The sequence below is a fragment of the Macrobrachium nipponense genome, chromosome 3, assembly GCF_015104395.2.
Source record: "Macrobrachium nipponense isolate FS-2020 chromosome 3, ASM1510439v2, whole genome shotgun sequence".
Classification (NCBI taxonomy): Eukaryota; Metazoa; Arthropoda; class Malacostraca; order Decapoda; family Palaemonidae; genus Macrobrachium; species Macrobrachium nipponense.
The window spans coordinates 21440006-21449600 of NC_087202.1; positions in this window are offsets into that span (position 1 = coordinate 21440006).

The following is a 9595-nucleotide window of genomic DNA, read 5'->3' on the forward strand; positions in this document are numbered from 1 at the left end:
CTGGTTGCTGATGAAATAGGTTTATAGTAAAAAGTAATTAAAATATAAGAACATTTGATGCTTTAGCTTTGTGTCCTTTAAAGCTTACTTCACGATGAGAGCAGCTCATTTAGGGCTGCAATAACAGTTGCTCGCAACTAGAGCCTACTATGTAATGAGAAATACTTTGAGCATATTTTAAGATTTTTTTTTTCATTTCTGGACTTTTGCAGCTGAGGAAAAATGTCGTAAAAATGTTTCCTTAAATGTTTCTGGAGATTAACAGCATTGAAGTGTAATAATCTTATGAAGAAATATTAAATATTAAGTTTCATTAATAGTTTCATTAATACTTAATTTGAAAATGTAGTACTGAAGTGGTCCAGCCTTGAAATTTAGAGAATCGAGTCATGTTCATGTTCAGTTGGATGTTGCATGAAAGGGAATAACTCTTAGGCTGAGTGGTGTTGTTGAAGTTAATAAATCTGGTCAGTACATTTTAAATATATGTATAAAAATAATCTAGATTTAAAACTGGGGGAGAATAAATTCGCAGTCAAAGTCACCTTAAAGCTGCTGGAAAAGTGAATCGCAAAGACGTTTAATTTGTAAGAATGATAAGACCAGATCAGTATATTTTTGCGTAAACATAAATTGAAACATTTTTAGCACTGGTACCTGTTCCCAATCGAATGATCCCCAAATACCGCCTTCCCTAATGGACTCGATACTCCGGAGGAAGGAAGGATGTCAGGCGTGTGCTGGATTTAGAAGTTTTGTTATAGAACTTGTAGGACCTCGTGTTTGTCCTGCAGAATACGAGTTGGGGAAGAAGTCGATTTAGAAATCACCCTGATTTTTTCCCCTTTGTTTACGTCGGGTCCTTTTTAAAAATTTATTTTTTGTCTCAAGCATTTTGAATTCTAAAAATATGTTAAACTCTGTTGCCATAAGTAAAGTTGATGATGTCTGTACTTTTCGTAATGAAAACCTTAATGCTTATTCAAGGCTAAAATCCGAGCACAAACAATTACAGATGTCGGCAGAGTAGGATGGGCTGGGAATGTCAAAAGCAAACCAATACGCAACTGCAGTAGAAAAGAAAATTCATCGTTAACGACGAATACATAAAGGAATTATACATGTAAACAAGTCAAGTCATCAACGTAAATACCAAATTAGCTCATTGTTTCATTTAACTATTAACAGAAGCATTGTTGTTAAGTCATGGAACATGGTTATTTACTTGAGTTATGAAGGAACGTCCGAAAGTAGTATTAAGATTTTCGTTGCTGAATTGAATGACTTCCGACTTGAAATAATTTCGTTATTTGGATTTATGACCTATAGCTTATTTGCCATGGTTTTATGTGAATGATTTTGAACAAGCTTAATACTCATTAGCTCCTTGCACTGTTCTTAGTGAATTATACGAAATTGTAATTTTGTCTTAACATCTTTAATTGTCTTCACACTGTAGAAAATCAAGCCACTGTTTGACTTAGTGTACATTTATTATTATAAGCTCATTCAGTCTTATATTTAATAGTGGGCATAGTTCGAATAATTCAGTGAAATCTAATTTGTGGTTTATGCAGCCAACCATTTGTGAGAATTCATCATTAGTGTGGTTTTATTCAGGCCAAATAACATTAATAGGGTAACAAACCGTTAACATTAATTTACCTCAAAATTAAGCAGCTTGTATGAAAGTCGAATATCTCGAGATTTCTTGGGTCTTTTTCCTTGTCTCGCAAGGAGGCAGTGAGAAGCCATTAGGCGATGTTCTTTTCCTGGAAGCTTTGCAGGGAATGAGCGTAGTAAACAGAATCGCTCTTGTATTCCATCTTCATTCGGCGAGACGTGAATCGTATAGATGCAAAGAAATGGAATAACTCCCTTTTAGGTATTGCCACTTCGTTCCTGCCTTTCAAATCTAGGCCTGAAAGACCAGTCATTTGGGCATAGAAGTCGCCTCATAGAAAGCTTTGTATTGTCTCTCTCTAGAAACCTTTGTGTTGTCTCTCATTATCCTTTTGCGTTGGACATGAGGCGATTTTATGCTCTCCGTGGAAATGTTTCATTCAGCGCTTCCGTATCGACTTTTTCGACTGCATTACCTAAGCCAGTTCTCGACTGGGACTCTACCATTCGTGCTAGTGAGATCGTTCCTGTTAATGATAAAGGTGGAGACCCTCGTATATAATGTCATAGTTTGCCCTGGTAGTGTTTCATGCGAATTATGTGACGCAATATTTTTGACTCGATGTCATGAGTTTTTAAAAAATGAATTGATATTTTAGTTTTTAATTTTTTAATCACTTTTTCTTGTGGTTTTTAGTGATCTTAGAATGAAATTTTATTATTATGCTTTTGAATGACCTACAGAGTCTTGTTAAATGTTAATAATCTGGCATATTCATATCGTATATTGAATGCGAATATTCACAGTATTTGTTTTATAAGTGGCAGAGTAGTAAGTGCCAGGAGGCAACACTTGTGACCTGTTGGTATCGTGTCTCTCGGTAACTAACATGGTCATCAACCACATTGGTTCAGTTATCTCTGAAACAGAATGACGTCAATCAGGCCATAAAACTCTGATGTTACAAAGTGCAGGAATTAATGAGGCCAACCAATATTTTTTTTCCATAGAAGTCGAATAATCTCTGGAACAGTCTTAATGACTGAGTCTCTCTCTTTCTTTCTCTCTCTTTCTCTCTCTCTCTCTTGCGAATTCAGAATTTTTTCACAAGTGGAAAGTGGCAACGAGGCCTCGTTTAGAAATACTAGTAAAAGAAAAATTGTCTGAACTGTTTGTTGAGGCCACGTACTTTTTGTTCCTGAGACTAGAGGTTTTCTGTCCTGTGCGCGTCGTTATCTATCTATCTTTCTATCTATCTGTCTATCTATCAATATATCTATATGTATGTGTTTGTGTGTGTGTTTCTACCATAAATTTATAGCATGGAAATATCCTCCCTCTCTATGCCAAAATAGAAAACTTACTATCTTGCATGTATATATTATATATTTCAGTATACTGTAAGTATGTGTACATGTATTTATGTATGTATGTATGCGTAAATATATATATATATAAATATATATATATATATATATATATATAATATATATGCATATAAGCTTTTGGAGCCAAGTTTTTCTAGTACGTAGATTTCGTTGAATTCTGTGGCTTTTTGGTTGTTGATTAACTTCTTATTAGTTTGACAATATTATCTAAATCTTCTACTTACATAACGTATTTAAGTACAAGCAATTAAGAGTCGGAAAGTGAACGAGTCCCTAGTTGTCTTGCATTTTGCCTGGTTCGCAATAAAATCTGCGCCATAGAACCGTGGAGTGACTTTGGCAACCACTTCCTTTCCCTTTATTTTTCTGATGGTAACTTTGGGGCCTTAGAACGTAGGATGTTGAAAGCCAAAGAAAGTGTTCTTTGACTTGGGAGACAGCGGATATTACGCAAGTTTTCGCTGAGATTAGAATTGGCGACCACACTGCAAGGCATCTAACTTCAAAATGAATGTTTTTTTCTGCTTGCGAACTTCTTATGGTTACGTATCTGGTCATAATGACCGCGTTCGGGTTGTATATTCCAGAAGAGGACTAAGTTTATTCTTAATAGTAATTTGTTTCGTAAAAAACTAGATTTCGTGTCATGACAATTTAATACAACATAATATTGTTGAGAGGGTTGTCTCAATTTTTCACTTTCAAGATAAGAATTGAAATTCAACACATTATGTCTGCTTGCCTTCATATTACGGATTTTACTTTTAATTTCTTTCGGTTTTAATGCCACTGCTTTGTCCATCAGTCTTCTTCTTCTTCTTCTCCTTCTTCTTCTTCTTCTTTCCTAAAATTGCGTACCCAATACCATGCATAAGTTTTTAAAGTATTCTCCCTTGCTATAAATTTGGACTTTATCTGTGATTATGTAAGCTTGCACTACAGATACCTTAAACATTTTGGTGTTATTTGGCAATTTTAAGACGGGATTCGTAAATAAAGCCATTATCATTTGTTGTGACGTTTTCAGCAGCGATTTGCGTTTTATTTATCGTTCTATTTTCTGCCGTAACTACCTCGACTGTCGGTGCTTTTAGATCAGTAAACAGACCGTGACGAAGGTAAATTTAGAACTCTAATATTGAGGTCTGACCTTTATAGCGCTCTGGTAATCGCTTTTTTGCTTTTTCGTGGAAATGTTTGTTTTTATGATAAAAGCAGGTAGCTCGTAAAAAAACCAAGTAATTTTTTGTTATGTAGTGGAAGATTTCAAAGTTAATTGAGTATTAGACACCCCAAACGAAAAATGGAATGTTTGTGAAAAGTGTAAAGATTTTAAATATAACAACAACAACAACAACAACAACAACAACAACAACAACAACAACAACAACAACAACAACAACAACAATAATAATAATAATAATAATAATAATAATAATAATAATTATAATTAATAATAATAATAATAAAGATGTCTGCTTGACATCAATGCTTTCCTGTGTATGTGGCATTATATATATATATATATATATATATATATATATATATATATATATATATATACATGTGCAACTACCACATTCATAAAATGCCTATTATAACCCATGCATATGTTTGCACGCGGCTACAGGTTGTATGAAGAGACTCCTTAGAGAGAGAGAGAATACTTCTTGTCATCTATATTGTTCTTTGTTTTAAATGTCACTATTAATTTTGTTTCTGTAGTCGAAGTTGAAGTTTTTGGATGATTAAAATAAAAAATGTATGATAATTTGGTGAGTAATTATCAAAGCTGCTCTGTAATTCGACTTTGTCCTTCAACAGCTGTATGTGTGAAATAGATCCAAAATACTCTCCATAGAAAGCAAATTAAAGCTAGTAAGAAATAGGCAGAGAGAATCAGTGATACAAGTAGGCCTTGTGTTATTTAGGACCTTAAAAGGAACGTTCCTTTTGAAAAGTAGATTTTTTGGAGGATAAATTGATTGATGAGGTTATCTCCGTCTTCCTTAACAGTTTAATCGATTTATTTGTTCCAAAAATCAAAGCGTGGATTGCTGACCACATTGTACTTTCTTAAATTAGGGCTTTAAAAGTCCTTATCCGTTTGCAAGTGGAAGATTTGCATCTCCGTCTCGCGTTCTCTTCCTCAAAATGGTTGCCAGGGTATCCATCCTAAGTCTGTCACCCTCTTCGCCCCCCCCCCCCCCCCCCCTCCCAAGCGAAGCAGGAAAATGATGACAAACTGCGTGACCCCGTTACTTCATGGTTGTTTACCTGGCTTCCCTGTTTGACTTCTGACATTTTACGGAAGCATTCGTAAAAGCAAGGAAGAGGTATTTGATATGTTTGATGAAAGAGCCATTTGTTTATTTTACGGAACAGTTCGTAATGCAATACTACCTGCTTTTTTCCGGGCTGTATTTGACATTTCTTTTTTATTTGTTTGTGTCTGCTATACGAAATTTGTGTTCGATATATCACAGAGGAGTCTTTTGGATTCATGAATCTGTGATATGTCGTCATTGATTTTTTGTTGTCAGTACCATGATATATTCAGTATTAATTTAGCAACTGGAATGGATAGCTATTAACTTCTAAAAGAATTTGGCATTTTACAGGTTATCGCAGTCAGTTTTATGCTATTCCGTACTGAGGACTAGTATATAATATTACAATTCCACTCTATTTTTTTCGTGGTTGTCAGTCCTTGAGAAATGAAATATTACTTTAAAGTTCTTTGTAACGTCCCCCTTGGCCGTTAGCTGCAACCCCTTTTTATTCCTTTTTATTACGTACCTCCTTCCACGTTCTCTTTCTTCCGTCTTACCGTCCACTCTCTCCTAATGACTGTTTCATAGTGCAACTATGAGGTTTACCTCCTGTTACACCTTTCAAACCTTTTCAGTTTCTTTTTCAGTGCTGAATGACCTCATAGGTCTCACCGCTAAAGGCCTAATTTTGTATTCCATTCCGTTACGTTGTTATTATTATTATTATTATTAATTAACAGCTACTCATTTTTAAAAAATTATATCAGTTTACCTCCGCGTAATACAGTGGCCCTTATGTCCATCTAAATAGTCGACTGGTTACAAGTCTGGTCTGAAGGCGATGTTAAGTAGCCTCTTCTGTCATCTTTCTCCCTGTTTGTGCATCTTTACCTCTGCATCGACAGCAAGTTGAGTTCCAGCATTGTTTTTAAGGCATAAATATGAAACATTTCACACCAGGAATGTGTGAACAACGACGGAATGAAAAGTGAATCTTATGACAACGCGTAACGAGCTATAAACTGCATATTTTGATTTCAGTATTTCCTCAGTATGCTTGTTATGAAGTAGATACAGAGTAATTCGATACAAAGAGAAGCGCGTTGTTATGTTGATTATGAGTGTTCCCATCATGTATTTGAAAATTTAATGATGTCCTAATTGATAAAAACATGTTCAGTCCGAGTAGTATCTAGTGTAATGTTGCAGTTAATCAGTACGATATACAACTACATATTTTAAAACGAGAAAATAATGTTAGAGCATATGATGTTTATTTTCAATATTGCAGTATTCTGGATAATGCTGGAAGCAATAAACTCTGTTTCCGGTATATATTATCTTAATAAATTTGAAGAAATTCATGAGTCTCTCTCCTCTCTCTCTCTCTCTCCTCTCTCTCTCTCTCATCTCTCGTCTCTCTCTCTCTCTCTCTCTCTCTCTCTCTCTCTCTCTCTCTCTCTCTCTCTCTCACACACTACCTGTTTGGGGAAGGAGTCTCACTCTAATCTGACCCTTGAGTAAATCGAGAAAGTTCTTGTTGACCTGAAGATCCGGTCTTCATCTGATGTTGTCACTAATAAGGACTTTCAGAGGAGATTCCCCTTGTTAGTGAGTAAATGAAGTACGCTTCATGTGGTTCCATTAACGTTTTGTGGTCGTGAGAGAGAGAGAGAGAGAGAGAGAGAGAGAGAGAGAGAGAGAGAGAGAGAGTTAAACTGAGTTGTACCTGTTAGTTAGGCAATTAACTGCCTGCTTCTGTTGGTCGTTTTAATTTCATAAAAAAATTTTCCGAAATCTCGTGAAAAGGTAAATAAATGTTCACAGTATTTTTGGGAGGGAGCTTTCGTGTAGTTGAGGTCATGTAAAAATGATCATATGGTTTTCACGGACCACTTTATTTATGTATAGTAAATTTTCAAAACTTTATTAGAAAAGATAAAAATACAGGAAAGAATTGCAGTCATTTTGAAGTTATCGTTACAGTCACCTACGTATTGTGTCGTGTTTACTCCAATGTTGACTATAAATCCTATCAGTTTTAGTTATTCCTTTTACGTCAATTACAGTGTAAACTGCCTGAGATATTAGGGACAAATTGAACCAACTCTTATCAACTCACTTCAAAGGAGAATGCTGGAAGCGTTGTAGCCTAAAGGAAAGCCTTGTGAATAATTATCCAATTATCCTTCGTCTTTCCAGAAACTCACCTGCCATTACCATTCCCGCTTCAAGCTTAACAGTCGGACAGTCTCATGTGGAGAAACACTCCTCCGTATCTCTTGGTCTTTGTCTCTTATTTTTGTAACCTTGCGCGGAATATAATAAATCTGTATTTATTTTGGGGTGGGGTTCGGGGTGTTAGCGGTTGTTGTATTTGGGGAGTGCTTTATTCTCTTTATTCTTTTATAGTGCTGTCAGTACACATTGTAAGTACGTCCTTGGTCATGCTAATCATTCTGTTCGTAAAATACTGACTGATCTTCCATATCCCTTATATTTCCTCATTGGTATCAGTGTTATTTAGAAAGGGTAAGATTTAAATGCAAAATAATATCTTTTGTAACAATACCCAGCCATAAACAAAGATTGCACTGGAAAAAATTTATACTAACTGTCAAAATTTATACGATTATTTGGGTCGAGGCTGCGCTCGCTGACATCGAAAACTGGTCGAGATACAGTATAGCAATTCGGTACCATGCTGTTACGTCAAGGCTATAAAAGAATTGTAAATTTGTTCATGCCAGGTGATTCAAACCATTTTTGTCGTTGTTGAGAGAGATTCGTTAAATATTGCAGCATTTGTTCGAGCACGCAGTTGCATTTGGAAAGAATCACAAAAGAGAGCAAATACCGTCTGTTTTCCATCATTTTGTGTGTTTCGGTTTATATTTAGTTTAATGATAATCTGGTCATCGAGAGTTTTCACCATTAAGAAAAGAGGGTTCTGGTAAAATATAGAAATATAAAAAATAGTGTATTCAACCATTTTTATACATATATCAAAAGTTTAATTTTCCTTGCTAGTATGAACATACACACACACACACACACACACACACACATAAATATATATATATATATATATATATATATATATATATATATATATATATATATATATACATATATATATATATATATACATATGTATGTATGTACGTATGTATGTATAACTAGCTAATCCCGAAAATTTGGAATGTGATGAATATATAATTAAAGGCAAAAGCCACGAAGGAAAGTGAAACAAAAGAGTACTGCGAGGCCTTTCGACTCAATGAACTAGAAAGGCTTCGCAGTACATTTCTATATAGGGGGAAAACAAACATCTAATACCAATTAAATCCTGCATTTGACGACCAAGATGAGTCACATCATTAAACCTCCGATCACATTAATAGTGAGAGCAAGTGTCATCCCTATCATTATAAACTCATCAGTATATCATCTTCATTTGATCAGTAAATAAATCAAACCATCCTGAAACCAATTAGTATAAGCCAGGCAAGATTACACGCGAACGACGTATCCGGAAGTTGACTGAGATTTATTGATTCCTATCAAAAGTATGTTATCATTCCTGAATTCTTTTAATTCCTGCGAGAGCTGATTATGGTTGTAGTCATAGATTGTCTCGAAACATGAATTCACAAAATTGTCTTTTATGATGAATTCTCTCTCTCTCTCTCTCTCTCATCTTTTTTTTTCCTTTACCCTGTCAAGAGCCTGACTTATTTAAATTTCAGCCTTTCAGCCTAATAAAGCTGGTTGTAGTTGTGTTAGTAGATTCTAGAAGCATGATAATTTTAGGACGATTTCTCTCTCTCTCTCTCTCATTGTTTTATTCGTTGACCAAGTTGTGTTTTATGATTGTTATTGGCTATCCATGGCCATATTCCAAAACATCGTTTTCAGAAGTATCGCTGTGAAAGTCAGCAATTTACAACTTTTAACAGCCCAATCATTTGCTATTGAATTATATATATATTGTTTTACCTTTCTAGGAGGACATTCAACTCGCGTGATGCCAAAATTGTATATATTGTTTTACCATTTTAGGAAGACATTCAACGCTTATAATCTGGTGTCGTGAAATTGCCAGTCATTGCAATTGGTAGTACATTTGCAGTTCGGCGTCAATAACCTCGTCTTTGCGACGCCAGCAAGAACTAATCAATCAACCAATCAACATTTTTAGTTGTTTACTGCGTCCTTTCAGTGCTTTCTTTGTTTTCCGTTTACAAAGGCTTCGGCACGCACGTACACGCATGCATATTATATTATATATATATATATACATATATATA